Source organism: Podarcis tiliguerta, assembly GCF_965153285.1.
Source record: "Podarcis tiliguerta genome assembly, chromosome: 14".
NCBI classification, from domain to species: domain Eukaryota; kingdom Metazoa; phylum Chordata; class Lepidosauria; order Squamata; family Lacertidae; genus Podarcis; species Podarcis tiliguerta.
Genome location: NC_139547.1, coordinates 40,708,381 through 40,730,589, shown reverse-complemented (window position 1 = coordinate 40,730,589; position 22,209 = coordinate 40,708,381). Strand labels below are relative to the sequence as shown.

The window sequence follows — 22,209 nt, the reverse complement described above, 5'->3', positions numbered from 1 at the left end:
TAACAGGACATATAGCAAGCGCCTCAATTTCCCACATCTCTCACCTCCTCATCGCCACCAATCTCCACCTCAAATGTCATGGTAGTTTCCTAAATGTGTACAGTACTGCGTCTTTAAAGTCACATATTAAGCAATTTGTGGTTGTAGTAGACACACATACGGACTTTCCCATTCTGCAAGCATATGCAGGAACTGAAAAAAGGTTCAAAAGAAGTAAAGGCGGGATGGCAGAGAGAAGAATAAAGGAAATCCAATTTGTTGTAGTTGAGAATATCCACATTAAATAATGCTGCAAATCACTGGTGTTTGATTTATCCCAGGGATGATGCAATACCACACAATGAAGACAACTTGCATTTTATTTATAGCCTTTTTACCCTGCTCTTTAGCCAAGAAGGCTCTTATTACAAGGGACAGTAATAAGACGGTCTCTGCCCTCCGACTTGTTATCTGAAAGACATGGCACATAAGGAAAAAGGGATAGGGAGGGCAGAGGAAAAGGGCAAGCTCAAGCATCAGGTCTTAAAGGTGCAGCTCTTGCCATTACCAGCTGAAATGGAAACAGTTCAGGATTCCTCATGGATTGGCTGCAGCTAAGTGACAATCAAGGTGTGGTCAAAGGCATCTGGGATTTCGGCAGTAGCACAATGGGGGCTGTTAAAAGCTGTGCTGGACTTGCTTGCTGCTTTTTCCATGTTGACTGCTATGAAGTAGCTTTTTAGGCAGAACTAGCTAGAGTTCTGTGAAGTGGGTCTCTCTTAGGGGCTGCTGAACCCGTGGCGGTGGAATGTGAGATGCTGTCGTCTTGAGGGCCTTGAGTTCAAGGCACAAGGTGTTTTGTTTTTCAACAGTGAGCATGTGGGTGGCCAAGAACAATGCTTGGCAGTTATGCGGCACTTTGTGCGTTCAGAGTTATGTGCATTCGCTTCTGCAGGAAGCTAAAGCAGGCGTGCAGAGTTAATCCTGATAAAACAAATGGGACTGGGGAGAAGCTGAGGCTTGCTTAAGGCAGCTGAGTGGGGCCCTGCTCAACCATACGCCTCCCCAGGTGGCCTTGGGCCAGTCCCCATCTCTCAGCCTAGCCTATCTCCCAGGGTTGTTGTGAGGATAAAATGGGCGAGTAGAGAACCATATGCATTACCTTGGGCTCTTTGAAGGAAAGGTGAGATAGAAACATAATAAATGCCGTATTGGCCTGAATATAAGCTGCACCTTTAAAATTGAAGGGGGGAAAAGAAAAAAAGACAATACCCGAATATAAGCCACTCCCTTAAAATTCCGCAGACATTCACACTCATTCCATCTTACCATATGTCTGTTTCAGGAGAGATATCGGAAAAGCCTATTTTTGTAAGTTCGCGAATTTAAGCCGCACTCTCACTTTTCACGGTCGGAATTTGGGGGGAAAGTGAGGCTTATAGTCAGGCCAATACGGTAGTTTTTAAAGCGGGGGAACTCTCTGTCTCATACGTAGGCGACTAGATCTCAAGGATTGTATCCAACTATGCTATTGGCAGAGTAAACTCAGTGAAATTAATGGACCTAGGTTGGTATTGCCCATTATTTTCAATGGGTCTACTCTGAGTAAGGCTTGCATTGGATACAGCCCCATGTCTGGACCATTACAAAATGCATGTGAGGGCCAAACTATACGTTTCATTAAGGATGTGTTTACAGTTGTGCCCTTAGAAGTGTGGCAAGTGCTTTCTTAGAATCGTAGAGTTAGAAGGGACCCTAAGGATCATCTAGTCCAACCCCCTGCAATGCGGAAACAGGCAGCCATCCCATATGGGGATCAAACCTGCAACCTTGGCGCTATCAGCACCATGCTCTAACCTCAGGAAACAAACAAGTGGTGGTGAAATCCAGATGAGATCTACAAGGTAGGGGATTAGCTCTTGATCACCAGAAAATGTTATCTGTTGAAGCTGCTAGTTGCACACATTGGTGCTGTCTGCTGAAACTAGCACTTAGCTGGGGGGGGGGGGGGCGGAATGGGGGAATAACATTGGGAAAGTGGTATGTGGGGAATGGATTAAGCCACTCCCTCTTCATTGCACTTCCTAGTTGCTGCTTAAAAAACCAAACAAACCGAAAGAAAGCACTGGCCATACCTCTAAGCATGCATTTATAAACACACTATTACTAGGATGTATAGCTTGGCTCAGAGTTTTAGGGAAATGCAGATTTGCATCTGGGTTGCTGGTTCCCCCTCGCACACCCACCCCTTTTCAAGAACACACACATTTCCCAGATAGCGATGTGGGTTTTCTGGAAAACTTTGCCTTGGCAAATTTCCCAGAAAACTCTGGAAAATGTCCCAATGCCCTGTATCTTTAAAAGAAAAAGTTATTCCAATAGTCAAAGAGTTGAAACGAAATATTTGATTGAGGGCAAGGCATTGGTGGTGGTGTTGGAAATCGACAAAGTGTACGCTTTTCAAGCCGTTCCTGGTTTTATTGAAAGCATTTCTATTTGAATATCTGCAAATGGTGTAAGACGGGACTCTTCCCTTAAAATGTTAAGAGAGAGGGGAAAAGAAGGGATTGAAAACTTTTCCCTGGCTGCTTTTAGCACCCCCTGAGAGCTGTGTGGGAAGGGCCATAGCTCAGTAACAGAGCATCTGCGTGGCATGTAGAAGGTCCCTCTACATGCATCTCGGCATCTCCGGGTAGGACGGGGAAAGACTTGTATGAAACCCTGGAGAGCCACTATCAGAAAGTGTAGACAATACTGAGCGAGATGGATCACTTTTCCTGACTCAGAACAACACAGCCGAATCATTTGGGGGAATAACCATAGCTCAGTAGGCAGAGCAGCTGCTTCGAAGGTTCAGTCCCTGGCATCTCCAGGTGGAGCTGGGGAAAGACAACTGCCTAACGTTCTGGAGAACTGCTGCCAGTCAGTGTAGGAGGCCGTGCTGAGCTAACGAATGGTCTGGCTCATGATAAGGAAACTTCCTGTGTTCCTGTTGCTTGCCATGCCAATTCCACCTGTTGAAATTCCCTAGTCTGCACCCTTAGAATCACAGAACCGTAGCGTTGGAAGGGACCATGAGGGTCATCTAGTCCAACCCCCTGCAGTGTAGGAATCTGTTGCCCGGTGTGGGCATCAAACCTTGAGATTAAGAGTCTCATGCGCTACTGACTGAGCTATATCCAGTCAATGGTTAAAGGTGCAGTGGCCCTGGCCTCATTTTTACCCCCACTGGCCAGCCTAGTACTTGGTCTCATTCCAAAAGCCTCTGGCAAGAGAGATTTGTCCGTTTGCAAGCTGCCTCCTGGAGGGTGAGAAGAGGGTATCCAAAAGAGGGAATGAACAAACTTTTGGTACTGGCTCCTGAAGGAATGCGGTCCTTGGCAGAAGAAAGGTTGTTCACTCCAACACTTTTAATAATTCGCGTTATTTTCCCCCCTCAAAGATGGGCAGTATCAGCCTCAATTTTTAAAGCAAAAGTACATAAGTTGGAGCCAGATATGATAAAACTTTTCCAGATTTCAGTATCTAATATAATCGGCAGCTGGTTCCTCAGAAGTGCCAAGCGCAGGCAATCTTAGCCAGATTTTTCTACATCTTCAGAGTCATAAAGGGACCTCACAGGTCACCTTGCCCACCCCCTGCTGCTCAAGAAATCTGCTGATGCCGTGTCCCTCTTATAGTCGGCCAGCCAGCATCTGCTTGGAAACCTCTTAGTGAAGGAGAGTCCACGGTCTCCCAAGACGGTCTGTTCCAGTGTTGAACAGCTTGTACTTTCACTATGTCCTTCCTTATGCTGGGTGCAGAGGTATTGGTACAATCACTCTTGAGGAGGGCCTGGGAGTTTCCTTACTTACAACACCCGGGAGGGGAGGCCTTGGAGATAACCAGGTCTCACGTCTGCACCTCCAGTTATCCAGATGAGGAACTTGAAGAAGCCGCCTTATACGGAATCAGATAAGTATGGCCAATGCACCCACCATACATTTAAAGCACACCAAACACACATTTAAAACACTTGACTTACCCCCAAGAATCCTGGGAAGTGTCGTTTCCGGCTCACAGAGCTACAGTTCACAGTACCCTTAACAAAGCAGAGTTCCCAGGATCCTTTGGGGGAAATCACATGCTTTAAATGTGCCTTGGATGTCCTATAAGTGTCTGGTAATGGATCTGCCCTTAGTTCATCTAGCTCAGCAGTGTCTGCTACTAAACCAGCTGGCAGCGGCTCTCAAGGATTTCAAACAGCAATCTCTTCCTGGAGACAAAAGGGACGAACCTGGGACCTTCTGAATGTAAAGCACATGCTGTAAACACTGAGCTATGCTCCTTCCTTTGCTCCGCACTCCAAAAAAAAAACCCTATACCCCTCCCCAAACAACTAGGAGAGCTGCTAATATATTCTCATTCCCCCCTCCCTTTGGATTGTTTTAATTTTATTCCGTTTATATCTCGCTTTTCCTGCAAGGAGCTCAAGGTGGCATTCATGGTTCTCCCCCTCCCCGTTTTCTCTTCACGACAACCCTGTGAGGCGGTTTAGGCTGAGAGATGGTGATTACTCTCCATGATCACCCAGTGAGTTTCCTTGCAGAGTGGGGATTTGAACTCTGGTCTCCCAGGTCCTCTTTAACCTCTGTGCCACGCTGAAAACAGCACAGCTTTGCTCTTGAATCTCTCCCCTGCTGCTTATGAGTGTTTCTGCTGCAATGCAGCGCTGTTGTGTCCATTCGTTATGTTATTAATTAATTTTATGAAACAGTTCGTTTTTAGAAATGGTGTAACTGTCCGTAGAAAATTGTTTTGGAAGGTTTTTTATATATTTTTTCCATTGCAATAAACTTTCTGCAGAAAACATTCCATTCTGCACTGGTGTTGATAGTAAACGGTGGCCAAGAGCAGGAATTGCTCATCCTTGATACAGCAGACCTCTCCAAGTCAGTAAACAAAAGTGTTTTGAACCTTTTCCCTGCTGTAACCATGGGCAAGTGTCTCTGTGGATTTGGTGTGTTGAGCGTGCCTGTGAAGACTCCCCTTCCGATGTGCTGATCTAATGCATCCAATCCCGACAGCGTCTTTGCTCAGTGGATTCTTGGTAGCGCATGTCATGGTGTGCTCAGGGGTGAACTTTGGGGGCCTGTTGATTTTCTTGTTCTTCCTTGCTGCTTCAGGGAGCTGCAACCCTCCCTGAACTCGAAGCCTTCTGGAGCCTGCTCTGCTAAGAGGCCGCTTTGGATATCAAGATGGAGATTTGGCATCCCAGCATATTCAGCTGTTGATGTTTTGCAATATTTATTAAAGGTGGTTCTGAAGAAATAAGAAATAACACTTGTCAACACGCACATTTCCTAGGGAGCACTACAGTTTTTGCCAAAACGCGGCTTTTCTCTCCATTTAAACTTTTGCTTTATTGTATAGTTAATCAATATTTTGATTACACAGCAGCAGGGCCCAGTGGCAATCAATATGCCCATCATTTGTTAAAAGTCAGCATCTGGTAGCAATCTCCCTGCGAACATGTGTTTTTAATAAGTAGAAGAAGAGCTTTTAAATGTTTCATTTTGCAAACTGTTGCCCTTTCTCAGCTGCAAACAGCAACATCAAATCAATCTACCATGTTTCTTACCGTTTTGCTCAGCAAAGCTGCTGAGGTTGAATGTATTAGATCTGAAGGATGCATTAAATCGGCACATATTGAAGGGAAGTGGCACTCAGCTGTCAGTCCCTTCTTCCCATGTGCCGTCCCAACCGCTACTGCTATTCTGTGCTATCCATAGGTTGAAAGCCTGCTTAAGCTATCAAAGCAAACTTAATCCTGGATACATCAAGTCTTGTTGGACTGCATTTCCCATCAGCCCCATCTGGCATGACTAAGGATGCTGAGAACTGTAGTCCAACAACATCTAGAGGGCACCATGTGGGCTACCACTACACTTGGGGCACTGTAAGGAGCATGTGAGAAGCAGAATCTCAACCTTGCGTTATGTTGTTTCCTATCAATAACAGTCCCTGGGAGGACCCCCCTGTAGCAGCAGTAGCCTAAGCTTAAAGCATTCACGTTCAGAAAGGCTGTCCTTGATCTGTTGATTTGGGGGAGAAAGCAGGTCTGGGATACAGATTTGCAGTTGCACATACAAGGTCTGGCAGTCTGTGACTTGTGGGATGCAGGAAGGAAAAGGCTCTAACCAAGCTCCACTCTACATCTGGCTCCACCCCATAGCCACTGTTTTGCCCTTGTCTCTGCTTGGTGAACGTTGGTGTTCTAGTAAAAAACAAACACACACACACTGCAAACCCAGATCCTACAAGCTTGGAGTCTGCCTACTTTGCCTTATGGCCCTGAAAATGGGTAGTGGATGCAGGAGCGCAGACCCCTGGTGTTTTGTCCCGGGCCACTTTAAGGGCTTTGGTTAAGAAAGCTGGGTTTAGATCTAAGAAAATGATGGCAATGTTGGCTTCCAAAGCCTTGGTCTGGAGCAGGTGTGGGGAAACTTTTGGCCCTCCAGGTGTTGCTGAACCACAGCTGCTGCCATTTCTGGCCCCTTGGCCATGCTTGCTAGGACAAATGGGAGTTGTAGATCAGCTCCATCTGGATGTCCGAAAGTGTACCACACCTGCTCTAGAGATACTATCTACATCTTTCTATGGAAGCTAGTGTTGGTGTGCAGTGGTGACAAAGAAGATCAATATCAATTGCAACTACAGCTGCCTCCCTTGCTAGTTGTGGAATCTCTTTTAAAGAGCTATTTCTGGCTTGCACGAAGCATTTAAGAGTGCAACATGGTCCTTACTGGGACTTTGAGGCCCAACTGAACACTTGGAACAGCTGCTCATGCAGGTTTGTCAAATGATTTAGACCGGTTGATGACTACTGCCAGTGCCCAGTTCCTTCCTCCTGAGTTGTTCTCCTTTCCTTCCTCTGTACAGAAATTGTCCTCACCTACCCAGTGTCCTCAAAATAAAAGTGAGCTTTAACAGCGACGGTTTCATCAGACTTGCATATTTATATGTAAACAGTGGCATGCAAATTAGCTTTGTTAGCAACCTTTCCTGAACAGGCTGGAATGTGTTGCTCTTCTAACTCTCCGGCCAGGAACTGCTGTTTCCTTTATAGAAGCCGCTTGGCCTGAAGACGAAAAAGAATGTTTGGCTTTGTAGAGGCGGCGGCGTCTGCGCCCTCCTTGTTGCTGCAAACACAACATGCTTCTCCAGGGACACCATGGTGTGTTTAGCACAGTCACAACCTATTTAAATTTGTCTCCTTACTACCCCCCCCAGCTGATTTTGGACCAGGGCTATTGTCAGTAGTGGGTCACTTAACATCCAAGTGTTAAAGATGCCAGCGGATGGGGGGGGGGTTGCTGGTTCTTTGAAGTACATCCATGGCGACTTTTATCACAGTTGTGGAACTGCTGGCAGCTCTTCAGTTTTCAAGATAGATTTTGCCATTGAGAGTGTATATAGTGCAAAGGTATGGTAGGGGTTTTTTGGGGGGAGGAGGGTAAAACCACTAGACAGCATTTGGCTCTTAGATCATTAGATCAGTGTTTCCCAAACTTGGGTTTCCAGCTGTTTTGGGGCTACAATTCCCACCATCCTTGACCACTGGTCTTGCTACCTAGGGATGATGGGAGTTGTATTCCAAAAACTGCTGGAGACCCAGCTGGGAAACACTTCATAGCTGGGGAACTACAGCCTTAGGGTAAATTCACCCTTCCAAGTTTCTCTGTCTGGCCCTTGGGACGATCCCCAGCACACCCCTTCTTCAAGACATGTCATATTCACTGTGTTTTTGCCTTGCTGGAAATATGTCATTGAATATTGATAATGTCTGTTGCTTGCCTTCATGGAGGGCAGATAGGGATGTGTGTATAAAGGCAAAATTTACATTCCTTGCTCTGCCCAGCTTTGTCTCTGGCCTTGCCCGTCACTGGCATATGGCCCCCAGAAAAGGTTGCTCAGAGTAGAATGTTGCCATTAAGCTGGAGAAGGTTCCCCACCCCCTAACATATACCCTCCATATTGGATTGCAAGGCTCATCCCTCACTCAAGCACATGTCAGCTCTGCTTTTTAATGAATTAAAAGCCCCTGACTTAGCATTTAGTTGCCGTAATGTGCAGTCAGGGGGTTAGGTCAGTGGCAAACCTGCCACCACTGGTACACAGCCCCCGGAAGGTTGCCCAGGAGGACATGCGGTCCTTGGACTAAAACAAGATTCTCCACCTAGGAGAGCGGCATTGGAAGTCCCACCTCTGCCACGGCCCAGCCAAATTTTGGTCAGAGTTGGTTCTTCACTTGTGAAATAATAACACACAGGGTGGATGAATGAAGCAGACAGACCACAAAGGGCTCTGCAGATTGCAAGTGGCATGTGGGAATTATTTAGCAGTAACAAAAGCATTTGGATTCTCATTGCATTAAGGTACAGTAGAATTGAATGCATGTTTTGGCAGGTGCTGTTGAGGAAAACCTCTATGTCTCGCCTGCATCCAAGCTAGAAAACCCCTCTCATCATCCGAGTTCCTTAAGCTCTATTGGCAGGCGCTTAGAAACAGAGGTGGTTTTGCAGCCGTCTCCTCTGTTGCTTTACACCAGGGATGGGAAACCTTTATTTTGTTGAGGGTTGCATTCTTGGGGTGGTGGTATTTTGTCTACGTGTTGGCAGTGAGGCCGGAATCTAAAGTGAGTGGGGCCACCCATTCAGTGGCGTAGCGTGGGGGGTGCAGGGGGGGCCGGCCGCACCGGCCGCAACATCGGGGGGGCGCTCGCACTCGCAGCTCTCTGCCCCTACCTGGCTCACTCACTCTCTCTCTCACTGCAGTGCTGGCTGTGCGAATCCGATCCGAGCCGCCGGGTCGCCACCCATGGAGGGGAGGGTGCCAGGCGTGCGGTGCGGTGCAAAGAGAGAGCGAGGGACTATCTGGGGGAGGGACAGTGCAGCGGGGGGGGGGGCGCAAATTACTTGCCTTGCCCCGGGTTAGGGGGCGCAAATTACTTGCCTTGCCCCGGGTGCTGGCAACCCACGCTATGCCACTGCACCCATTCCTTCCTCTCTGCCTGTGCTGCTGCCCTGTGGACAGCATTGGAAGGGACACATCACTCTTTCCACAGAAGTGAACTGATAATTTGCATGCAGCTTTCACTCTGCCTCCTTCTATTACTCCATCTGTTTCAGGTTCCCTCTCCCATTTCCCATTTCCCACCCTCCAAACTCCTTTCCTCCCTCGGACTCCTTCCACCCACCTGAAATTAGGCCAAAGGCTGCACCCGTCACACATTCTGCTTTACCCCAAAGGTTTCTGGATCGAAAAGAGCTCTATCAGTTAGGGCTGGGCAATATCTGGTTTTCAACATTGCAATGTATCACCTACTAAACATCACAATATATTGATATATCACGATGCTTGAAATAAGGATGGAACTATCTAGAAGCAAACAGTAGGGCTGGGTGTTATCTGGTTTTCAACATTGTGATATATCACCAGCTAGACATTGCGATATCCAGTGGTACCTCGGTTTTCGAACATAATCTCCTCTGGAAGACCATTCGACTTCCAAAGCATTTGAAAACCAAGGCGCAAAGGGCGGTCTGCAAATTCAGTAGAGAAAATGGGGAGGGGTGACTCAGCAGAAGCCGTTCAACTTCCAAGGTGCATTTGAAAACAGAAGCATTTACTTCTGGGATTTCAGCGTTTGAGAACTGAAACGTTTGACTTCCAAGACATTCGAGAACCGAGGTACCACTGTACCGATATATCACAGTGTTTCAAATAAGAATGGAGCAATGTAGAGGCATTGGCTGGCTTCACAATTCCTCCCATGTTGTGATTTTTGCATAACACAAATCATGTTTCACGATATATTGCCAGGTCAAAAATTATGAAGCTGATATCACGATACGGACTTCAAAACCTCTGAGGGAAAGACATAACTCTTAAAAGCATTTAAAACTGGTTTATGTATATGGTGGATCTGAAATGACACTATTTTTTTCTGGAAAGGCTTGTCCAGTGAGGTGAAGGTGATGGCCCTACTAAGAATCTTGTGCATTCTTAATGGTGCAGATTGAGAATATGTCTTACTGAGATCTAGAGATTAGATTTCTAGAAATTAGAAGCTCTTCCCCTTGTTTCTTCTGGTGTTTCTATCTCCTGGTCCAGCTGATGTCTCTCCTCCCCCTCCTATCCTGCTTTGCTGAAGTCTTCGGTGAGAACCTGAACGCTAAAATTGGCTCACCGCTCTGTCAATCCACTTAAGCAAAACCTATGGGATGTGCATCGTTTATTCTGATCCTGGGATTTAGATTTCCACATTGCAGGTTGTGGGCCAGCCTTGACACAATGGAAGCCCAGGGGAAACCCAGTACTTCATAGATGGGAGAAATCAGTGCAGACACACTCAATCTGAGAGGGACCTTCATAGTGCTGCACATGAAAGGGAATTATTGAGAGCTTGAAATATTGTGATATAAAGAAAGATATATCCTGTAGCTGGTGCATGAGAGAAATAGAATAATTACTGTTCCACGCTCCAGATCTACATTTGAAAGAAATGTTTGAATTGCTGATACAAAAACATGTGTTTGGGGTGTGTGTGTGGGTCTCACATAGTTCATCTTCTCCTCTTCACTCCCACAACCAGTCTCAGGTTCTGGCGTTATTACCTTATTTACAAGGCTGGCTTACCTTGTTTTGGTGCTTTGTTTCTGATGCCTGGTGTTCATAGGACTGACAGATAAACTAAGATAATATTAGACTAGAGCAAGGTTTCCCAAATTGGGGCCTCCAGCTGTTTTTGGACTACAATTCCCATCATCCGTGACCACTGGTCCTGCTAGCTAGGGATGACATTTGCCTGGAGAGGAACCTGACTTTCAGTTGAGCTGTTGGGTGATCCTCTTTTCATGGCAGTTCCTTAAGATGTTTGATTCCGGTGGAGTCCTTGAAAAGATGTTAGAAGAATGAACTCCCATCAAGCTCTTGCAATCATATGAATGATGTTGCAATTTGGGGATGTGCCAGCATGGGACGCACATGACACATTGCTGGCTGGTAGCAAAAGCAGGACTGGAGTAGGACCGAATTGGTTTTGGGAGCCTAGCTGCTGCTGCTACTTTGCTTCCCAGTAGTGGCTGGCTGCTGTGTTTTGAACATGAAGATTCATCTCACACTGCAGAAGGTTTATGAAAGATTCCTACAGTGGTTGCATCTAGATTTGCAGAGCAGCTCTTAAAATAATAATTTAAAAACACCACTTGATTAGGAACAAAAGGGGAACTGGTGGTTTCCCTCCAAAATCGCAGTTACAATTTGGGTAAAGTGGGTGAGGCTTTCGTCTAGTTACACTTCCTCATTTTCTAAGGCGGTTGGACGGACCTCTTTTCTCTCTTAAAGGAACTGAGCTTCCTTGTGGAATTTCTCCTCCAGCTCATGGAAGCCTCAAATCACTGCATTTTGATATGTCACCTTGGTGCACAGAATCATAGAGTTGGAAGGGACCACAAGGGTTCTCTAGTCCAACCCCTGCAATGCAGAAAACTTTTTGCCTTCAGATTGAGAGTCTCGTGCTCTGCCGACTGAGCTGGTGTAAAGGTGAGGAGCTGATTCAGCCCAGGGGCTGCTCTCCTTTCTGGGCAACCTTACAGGAGCAGAAAGAGCAGTAAATGTGAATATCACCTTTATACAGCAGGCTACGTTTCTTCACGGGACGCGGGTGGCGCTGTGGGTTAAACCACAGAACCTAGGACTTGCTGATCAGAAGGTTGGTGGTTCGAATCCCCGTGACAGGGTGAGCTCCCGTTGCTGGGTCCCTGCTCCTGCTAACCTAGCAGTTCGAAAGCACGTAAAAGTGCAAGTAGATAAATAGGTACCACTCTGGCAGGAAGGTAAACGGCGTTTCCGTGCACTGCTCTGGTTCGCCAGAAGCGGCTTAGTCATGCTGGCCACATGACCCGGAAGCTGTACGCTGGCTCCCTCGGCCAGTAAAGTGAGATGAGCACCGCAACCCCAGAGTTGGTCACAACTGGACCTAATGGTCAGGGGTCCCTCTACCTTTACCTTTTAAGTTTCTTCACACAGGGTCCTTTTTATCCTCCATCCTCACAAGCAAGGAGTTCATCAGAGTTCAGGGACACATTCTAGCCAGGCAAACACATGTGAGGAGCGTGCAAAGCAGGGCTGCTGAGGGATGTGGCTTGGGAGGTTGCATGGTTTGCAGAGGTTGCAGGAGGTTGCTTTGAGTGACGTATCTGGCTCCCAGGCCTGAGAGTCCCCATCCCTGTTTTAGATGGAAGAGGTTCAGCAGAATTGCTCCACTTTCTCCCCTCTATTCCACACAGCCTTCCAATTTATTTATTTATCATTGTTATTGATTTTTATTGATTAGGATACATAACTTTTATCTATGTACATATATAAGTAGATGATTATGAACCTAAAATGTTATTCATATAACATGGTGATGTCACCTAGATGTACGAATCTCTCTTTAGAAAGTCAATTCATTAAAAAGTCCACACAATGCTGAAAGGTTCACTATTTGGTTAAGATTTAAACAACTTTTTCTCCCACTTCCAACAAGAAAAATACAGTAATGTTAGAAAATGGCAACCTGTTGTAGCCAATGGTTTTACAGGATTTATCCATAGCTGCAGCTGTCAGAAGTGAGTTAGGCTTCCCCAAGGAAGTGTAGACAGCTATCATGGGAAGTTTAGGGGCTTTTAACTATGGAAAGGCAGCATAAAAATAAAATGATATAGAAGTTCAAACTTCTCTCTGAGCTCTGTTTTGATTTGGAAGTCTGAATGCGAGTTCTCAGAGGTCATTCAGAGGGAAGTAATAGTACCACTCTATTCTGCCCTGGTCAGACCACACTTGGAATACTGTGTCCAATTCTGGGCAACACAATTTAAGGAGGATGTTGACAAGCTGGAATGTGTGCAGAGGAGGGCAACCAAGTTGATCCAGGGTCTGGAAACTAAGCCTTATGAGGAGCACTTGAAGGAGCTGGGTATGTTTAGCCTAGAAAAGAGGAGACTGAGAGGAGATATGATAGACATCTTCAAATATCTCAAGGGCTGTCACATGGAGGAGGGAGCATGCTTGTTTTCTCCTGCTCTGGACGGTAGGACTCGAACCGATGGCTTCAAGTTGTAAGAAAGGAGATTCTGACTAAACATTTGGAAAAACTTTCTGACAGTGGGAGCTGTTCAGCAGTGGAACAGAATCCCATGAGAGGTGATGGACTCTCCTTCGTTGGAGGTTTCTAAGCAGAGGGTGGATGGCCATCTGCCATGGATGCTTTAGCTGAGATTCCTGCATTGCAGGGGGTTGGACTAGAATCAGTGGTGTCCAAACCTTTTTCAAAGAGGGCCAGATTTGATGAAATGAAGGGCCATGGGGGCCGACCAAAGTGGTTGAGGGTTTTTTTTTAGGATTTTACTCCAGGAAATACTGCCACGTGGGCCAGATTAAACCGACCGGCGGGCCGGATTAGGCCCCCAAGACAGACTTTGGACATGCCTGGACTAGATGAGCCCTTAGGGTCCCTTCCAACTCTACAGTTCTATGATTGTCACTTCATCCTTCACTTTCTAGCATGGGATTCTACTTTACTTTTCTCCTCTCCAATGTAGCCCAGACCCTACAGCAGAAGAGAAATGAATATAGAAGGGAAACAACTCCCGTGAGCTCCATCCAGTGTGGAAGTTGGAAGTCCACAATATCTGGAGGTCACCAAGTTGGACGAAGGCTGCTTTAGAATATAAAACACAATCCCTTCCCCAAGTATTTCACAATCTAAAATTTGGCACAGACAGCGAAGGAATGGAGACATAGGAAGCTGCCTTATACCAAATCAGACCGTTGGTGAGTCCAATTCACTATTGTCTACACTGACTGGCCGTGGCTCTCCAGGGTTTCAGGCAGGAACCACTACCTGGAGATGTTGGGGATTGAACCTGGGAGCTTATATGTGCAAGGCAAATGCTCTACCGTTGAGCTAGAGCTCTTAGAGAAATGGCAGCAGATTGGGGAAGAGCATGTATGGCTTTCATTTATGTATGCTTTCACTTGGCTCCTGCAGTGTCCAGAGGACTCTGTAGTTGTGCCAAAGGTGTGTCAGGAAATGTGGGCATTGAGTAAGGATTTGAAGGAAATGAGAGGTGTGACAAGAGAGAGGCAAGAGATTAAAAGCAGAGTTTGGCAACAAGGTTGGCTGGTCCTGGTGATAAGGAAGCTCTCAGGGACAGGCTGAAGCTCAGTGAATATTATGCATGCAAATACCCCTGGTTCAGCCTGCAGCATCTTTAAATAGGCCTGGGAACCCTTGTCTGAAACCCTGGAGAGCTGCCAGTCAATGTAGACAGGCTCTGAGCTCAGTGGAACAATGGCCTGACTCTGTACCAAACAACTTCCTGTGTAATGCTGCTCATTGCTGATGTTAGGCTTGTAACTAGCTAGTCACCTTTAATAAAGTGTGTGGTGCAGGGTTTTTTTTGTCTTGGTCTGTTTAAAAGTGTGTCTTTTTTTCCTTTAAGCACCCAGCCCAGAAAAAGCACCTCTCTCTCCAAAAATATCGCCCTCTAAAAATATTTTTGGAAATGTCGACTTCTTTCCCCGCCACCCCTCCAGTCGGCAGCTATTAATGGACAAATGTTGTCAGGGCTACCATGCAACCTGATTACAGAACAATTTGCAACACAACTGAACCCAAAATAGTAAGAGAGAGTTCACTGTTGTCTGTTGCAACAGATGTTCCACTTGCTTGGCACCTGGGTTTGCTGCAGCGTGTTTGCAGGCCAGCCTAGGTGGGGAAGAGAACATCACTTTGTCCTTCCTTGGCATACAAAAGAGGTCTGCTCAAATCTGTGAGGAAGCTGGGTTTGTCTGTGGAGCCTTCTGCTTTCCAGAACTGAAGTGGCAATGGGCTGCAGTCTCTGGCCAAGCAGACATGGAGGCTTTCCTGCATAACTTGATGGGAGTGAAAAGTGAGTTGCCAAATGTTTTTTTGCCATGTTGGCCTTGTAAAGCAGAGCTATCTCTCACCATGTTGGGCAGTCAGTACTGTAAGGAAGAGCTCACGCTAAGCTTGCTGATGAAAAGCAGACATTCACCATGCAAGTGTGATTGCTGGATTGCCAAACGGAGGTGACTTGAATGCACTAAAAAAGTATTATAAAAAAAGGTAAAGGACCCCGGCAGTTAAGTCCAGTCGCAGACGACTCTGGGGTTGCAGTGCACATCTCGCTTTACTGGCCGAGGGAGCCGACGTTTGTCTGCAGACAGTTTTTCCGGGTCATGTGGGCAGCATGACTGAGCCGCTTCGGGCAAAACCAGAGCAGCGCACGGAAACGCCGTTTACCTTCCCGCTGGAGTGGTACCTATTTATCTACTTGCATTTTTGGCGTGCTTTCGAACTGCTAGGTTGGCAGAAGCTCGGACCGAGCAACGGGAGCTCACCCCGTTGCGGGGATTCGAACTGCCGACCTTCTGATCGGCAAGCCCTAGGCTCAGTGGTTTGGACCCGCCACCCGCGTCCTCCCCTCCCCCCAAAAAGTATTATAGGCAGTGCTATTTTTTGAGAAAGAGAGGTGCTGGAGCTCACCATGAATGCCTCCCTTGTTCTCTTATAATGGCAATGGCACACACAGGTGCCAGAACTGAATTCCGACTGGGAAAAAACCCTGAATAAAGGAATTGCATCTTATATATTGTTATACCATTCTTCATCACTAGATTCTGTGGCAGTTTACAATATGAAGAAACAATATAATAGATGCCCTTAGATCCAGGTTTCCTAAATAGTGCTCCACGATGTGTCCGTGAGGAACACACATACTAGTGCCCCAAACTGTGGGAACTTTCAGGGAAAGTTGCAATTCTAAGGCTTGATGGCTCATAATGTCAGTCTTTTTTAAAATAATACCATGGCTTAAAAGAAAACTGGAGAGTGAATGCCACTGATTGGGTGCCACATTGAAAAAAGGCTCCCTTCTCTTACTGTAACTTACCTTACCTCTGGTATTGGGGCACCCAGAGGAAAGTATTGGCTAAGGTACCCTGCAGCCAACCTAAAAACCCTTTAGAGATTCCTACGCATACAGCTGAGACCTTCTCCCGCCTCTGTGAACTTGAAATGTTCACAGGTAGAAGTGAAAGTGTCTGCATCAATAACAGACTTCTCAGGACCCTGTCCAATCCCTTAAACAAGACATAAAACTGATTAAATACATTGCAGTGTACTTCTGCCCTGAGTTAACCTTCATTCTTGTTCATGGATTTGAGACTGTTGGAGACACACCTTCTGAATGGAGACTGGTTCCCCATTGCTTATGTAAATCCTTGTTTATATACACTGAATAAGGGGAGGGAAACCACAGCTCTATAGATATTGCTGGACTGCAGCTCCATCAGTCCCAGGCAGCATAGCCAGTGGTCAGCAATGATGACAGTGGCAGTCCAGAACATCTGCCGAGCTACAGATGCCCTCCCCCCTTCCCTAAATGCATTAAATGTTAATTGGTATTCTAATTGCTAATCCTCTGTGCATGACATCTTGGCCAAAATGCTTTATGCAACTTGGTGTCTGTGTACTTGGAAGCAGCTAGCCTTCATGTATGCCCTGGTATGAATTAACCCATCAGCAATGAGCAATGGCCACATAGATGAAGCTGCCACCTTTGAATTTTGCTTTGTGGTGGTGACTTGAGCTTCGTATGTGCCGCAGCCATTGAAATTTCCTTCTTTCAAGATTTCTAAACCATGTCCCTGTTTTTCACAGTGTTCCATGGAGAGACCCTGATGCGTGGGTGGAGAGTCGGACTCATTGCTGCAATGCCTTCCTGTTCGTCTGAGGATAGCATGTAAGTCTTCCATTATGGTTGCTCTCTCGTAGACCAGACAAGTGTGCTTCTCAGACAGTCTGGACCACTCTGCCATTAGCAAAAGACAGCCCCTCTTTTGGCGAGCCAATATTATAGCTGATGTCTTTGGAGGGCTGTTTGTGTCTGGAGGGTGGTGTGAGCCGGCAGTGAGGTGCAGGGTCCTTTAAACCTCTCTCTTGAGGGGTGCACAGCCACATACCCCTCAATGGACAGGTGGGGTGGAGCTCGCACCTCACTGCTGGCTAGCAGGAGCTGACGGCAAGATGCTTATTTACTCGAGTCTAATGCACCATCTAATGTGCACCCAATTTTTTGCAGCATAATTTGGCAAAAAAGAGAGGTGCTCATTAGACTTGAGTAAATGTGGTGTATTGGAAGCTGCCTTTCAACTTTCCGATTCTATGATCTGTGGTTGTATAATTCTATCCCGGCTGGCTTATTTACCTCCATAAACAACACAGGCCAAATGCCTGCTGCATGGAAAATGAGTATCATTCTCCTGATTTATAAGAAAGGGAACAGGAATGATCCACAAAACTATCGGACAATCTAGCTCAGAATTATCTGTTCTGCCTGGCAGTAGCTCTCCAGGGTCCTGGCCAATGCTCTTTCCCAGCACCTGCTGCTGTGATCCTTTAACTGGGGTAACCAGGATCAAGCCTTTTTGCAAAAGCATGTATTCTACCACTAAGCTGTGGTCCCTACTGCTCTTCATAGACATAATCTTTTGTCTCTTACAATCGTATTTTCAGTTGTGAATTTTAAGAAAGTGTTTGGATGCAAAGGGGGGGACAGCACAGCAGCCAAACTCTCCTTGGTTCTCTGTCTAGCTTCCTGCAACTAGGAGTGCAACTAGGAGTGCACAGACCGGGGGGGGGGGGAGAGAGATGTGGCTCCAACTTGTGCAGAGCCAAATGTAAGCTTACTATTGTCTGATTCCTTCAACCAGGGGAGCTGGAGTCTTGATTAAAACTGATGATGGTGGTGGTGGTAGTGGTGGTGGTGATTTTAAGAGGATTGATTGACCTCTTAAGGAGGTGGAGCTATAATCAGACTATTAGACTTAAGCTGAAAGCCAAGTGTGTTTCAGAAAATGGAAGCACCTTTTGAAACCTGGACAGTGATGGAATCGTGCCCCTTGCATTCTCCTGGTATTTGGGTTCACTGCAGGGTCACTTCAGAATTGCAGCTAAAGGCAAGCTTAAAGCCATACAAGCTGGCCATCTTTGTCTCTTGTGAGAGCTTATTCCATAGTTTAGCTTTGCGCCCTGTGAAGAAGTACTTCCTCTTGCCTTTCCTGAATTCAGCTTTATTGGATGTCCTCGAGTTCCAGTGTTATGGGAGAGGAAGGGGGGGAGCCTATGTAATTAATCTTACTGTTGTTGTGCAGTTGCCTGTGGCCACAGGCAATAAACACTTACTTTGAAATGAGCTTTATGCAAATCTGCACAGAGCTTCTGGTTAGTTTGTGGGTTTAATGACACACAATGCTAAAGGATTAAAATAAGTTTCACCCTCCTCAAGCCCTCATCTCTCTTCCCCATCCCCCAAACATGTGTGACTTTGTGCATTTTCCCTTCACCAACATTTTATAGGTCTGTACGCAGCTTTTGAATGAGTGTGATGGGTGCCATCCCCTCTGGTCACACACCCCTTCTGCTAATCAACATCACCCTACAAATATAGAGAGAAAGCCCCCACACTTAGCTTTCTCAAGAGATCTGGGTAAAAATGTGATCCCATAAAATTAATCTGAGCCTTGACTCCCTTGGGAGGTTGTGGACTCTCTCCTTCATTGGAGCTTTTAAAGCAGAGGTTGGATGGCCATCTGTCATGGATGCTTTAGCTAAGATTCCTGCCTTGCAGGGGGTTGGACTAGATGACCCTTGGGTCCCTTCCAACGCTATGATTCTATGTCAAAGATGGTTTTTTGAATGTGTTGTTTGGTAGTTTTCCTCTGCGTAAATGAGTTCTGTTCTAACCGAGTAAAACAGTACGTTAGACTTAAAGCTGAGAACCAAGGGTTTATGCCTTGCCCAAAGTGTAGACAGTCTTAATGAAATTCAATGGGCAATTCCTGTTTCCAGTTGAACTTTGGTAATCTGGCTGGCAGGCACCCTTGGGCTGGCCCTATAGAGAGCTGGAAGGTGAAGAATATCCTGTAACCTGTTTTGCAGGAGCCTTTGCTGTTCAAACAGCAAACTTCATGTGGGTGTCAGAAGCAAATACGCTCTCTCTCTGAACTCATTTTATGGCCTTGGGCAAGTCTCCCTTAGCCTCTTGTTCTACTGAAAATCTATTCCAACAAATTGTGGTTCTCTGCTCTGCCTATAAAAATTAAAAGTGCAATATGCTTGTCCTACTTAGAATAGGCAGGTTGAAATAAATGGGCATGACTAATGAAGGTCCATTAATTTCACTGGGTCTACTCTAACAGAATTTGATATAGCCCTAGGTTCTTTTTAGTTCTGTCCATAAGGGACAGCAAAGCTTCTGTGAGCATAAGTGTAGAAATGTTTTTTTTCTGTGTGAGTAACATTTAATTGTAATCAGTGTCTGCTTCCTTCTTGCATTTGGTCAGGTTTGTAGGGTCAGTGGTCTTCAACCTTTTCAGACCCAGTACCCACTTTTAATCCAAACATGCATATAGGAACCCATGTCCTAACCTTTCATCATATATTTGCATGTTGGTAGTACTCCTGTTGCAACCCACCTTGGATTAGGCTGTGACCCACTAGTGAGCTCTGACCCACCAGTGGAAGACCAATGGGCTAGGCAATTGCCCTTTTCCCTCCTGCCCCATATGTCCTGCCATGAGAGAAGTTGTCTGAATTTGCATTTGCAAGTAAGACACAAGTTTTGGCTTCATTCACATGAAGTCATTTGTGTGCTGTCCTGCAGATTACCTTCTAGGAAGCCAATTCTGGAGCAGACTTTGAAAGTCTATCCTCCTTCAGCCAAGAAATATTTCCCAGCTTGCCTCTGGTGTGAGTTTGTTGCATTTGATGCTGTTGGATTCAGGGCTCGATGGAGACAAGGAATGGCTGGCTTGGGACAGCAACTTAAGAGATGATAATAATAAGAAGTAATTGTCCCTCTTGAAGCATACTGATGCATACTGCTCATCTTCCTTTGCCAATTCACCGCCAGCTGGGAGTGGGTCACCTCCACTCGGATTTCATCTTTCCAACTCTCTTGACTGGCTCTTGTTTGCATTCATGCTCTGCATAGTAATGGGACACACCTAATTCTTGCATTGCTGGGGCCTTCTGGCATCGTTTCTCTCTCCTTCTTGTTTTGGTGTGTGTCTGTGCATATACACACACAATTCTGCCAGCTAAGGATAACGTGTCATGCATCTAAAATAGGCTCTTCATAACCATCCCACCTCCCACTGGCCTCCTCATCCCATCCTATTGTGGGAAGAGCCACTGCTTTGTTCTAATGGTGCTTCCCTCTGTGTATGGCTTTTTAAAAAGCCAGAACAGAGGTGTCTTGTTCTACTCCCTTTCTGCTGCCGCTGTGGGATTTGTGTGTGTTGTCTTGATTCTGCCTTTCTATCAGAAAAGAGATTCCAGGCAGTGAGCAGAAGAAGTTTGAAGCAGATGCACTACTGACATTTTCAAACCACAAAACAACAACCCATAGCAACCATTATCGATTCATCAGCAGTCCCAGTTTCCTGATCTTTCAAAGCCCTCTTATGGAGGCAGGTCTTCAGCGTGTGGTGTGGAAGGCTTACGCCATGATGGGGCCAGGTGGACCTTCCTAGGAATGGCATTCTGCAAGAAGGATGCCACAGCCAAGAAGGCCCCATCTCTCATACCACCTGTTGAATTTCAGAAGATGGAGGGACATGGAGCAGGGCCTCGGATGCTGATCTGATCATGCATCACAGAGGTGCGTAAGGGAGGCAGTGGCTCTGGTATCTTCATCCTAGGCCTTCTCAGATTACAGCCACTGTCTGCTGATTTTTGCACATGTGCTGCAACAGCAGGCAACTATATGCCAGGATGTTTCATCCTCTGGGACTGAACCTTGGGCCAGGTGGGTGAGTTTCAGGGCCTCTTCTCAACTGGTGGTCAGGGCTGGGTTGGAAAGGAGGCAGCATAAATTTAGAAGAGACTTGAGATAAAAAAAAAAAAAACAGCCACTACCATCCAGAGACTGAGATACACTACTGCTGAATAACAGTGCTGGTCCCGTCACCAGTCATTATATGTTACTTTCATAGAACAGCTAACTAAGGCTGAGCTATGGATCAAAAGATCCCTGGTTCAAATCTTGCCCTGAGGCAAGTTGCACTTTGTCCTTCCCACACCCCATGCGTCTTGGCTCTGCACACCATTGGCACGCAGCCTCAGGAAGGTGGCCTCTAAGGATACAGACCATGGGCTGGAAAAAATGTTATAAGGATGAAAACTAGATTGCTCTGAATACCTGAAAGTTCTAATACAGACCTTTCCAAACTTTACATGTTTGTGACACGTGTTTTGGACATGCATCATAGTAATTCAGTTTTACTAGCAAACCAGAGGCTAAACTAACCCCTTTCCAGCTCCGGGAAGAGTGTGGGGAGCGTTCACATGACACACCTACACATTGCAGCCAACACACTACCGTGTCACGACACACAGTTTGGAAAGCTCTGTTCTAATACAAAGTGTTGAGTGTGTGTCTGTGTGTATTTATTTATATCTAGAAAGGGGAATCTTGAAAGCATCAAGCAGCATCAAACTTCAGACAAGTTTTCTCCAGATCTCAGAAGAATGCAGTTAATCAGTAAAATGATGTTTATTACGGTGACTAACAATGTTAAATGTTTTAAAGCAAGATGAAAGTGGAAACATCTTCAACTTCTCCTGAAATACCTTTTTGAAGGGTGTGATATCATTAGCACCAACTTTGGACTGTGTGATTACCGACCGGGTACCACAAACACACATCCGCTGTGCATAGGGAATCCTTTTATACTTTCCCCTCCAAATAGGCTGAAGGCATTGTTTGGAAATGAAGGACCGTGAAAGCTTTTCTAAGAGCAGCAAAAGTTCGATCTTGAAAGTACTGTTGAAAGTATTGATTTCCCTTTAATGAACTGAACCAAGCGGGGAAATGCTTGGAATTGGCTGGCAAGTACATTTCCCTGAGAAACCTACCTCAAAAATTCTTTTTCGAATGAAAAATATATCCGTACAGATTTGGGAGGTCTCAAAGTCAGATTATAACAATGTTAACCAGCATTGGGCTGAATGTTGTTCAGTGAAACATCGCTTCCAAATTACTTTCCTCAAAATCTACCCATCTCTCCCCATAAAGTAGGGATGATTTATACGTGGTTGCCTTTAAAAACCGT

The 22,209-nt window shown here is 46.0% G+C and overlaps 1 protein-coding gene across 2 annotated transcripts in view; it reads left to right on the top strand.

Annotated features, from left to right (window-relative positions):
- The window catches only part of DCUN1D3 (defective in cullin neddylation 1 domain containing 3), a 37,542-nt gene that overhangs the window by 5,933 nt on the left and 9,400 nt on the right, over window positions 1-22,209 (top strand). For both annotated transcript variants that reach the window (XM_083413758.1, XM_083413757.1), the window contains exon 3: window positions 16,754-16,835. The gene's annotated coding sequence lies outside the window, so the exon portion shown is untranslated. The remainder of the gene's footprint in view (window positions 1-16,753; window positions 16,836-22,209) is intronic.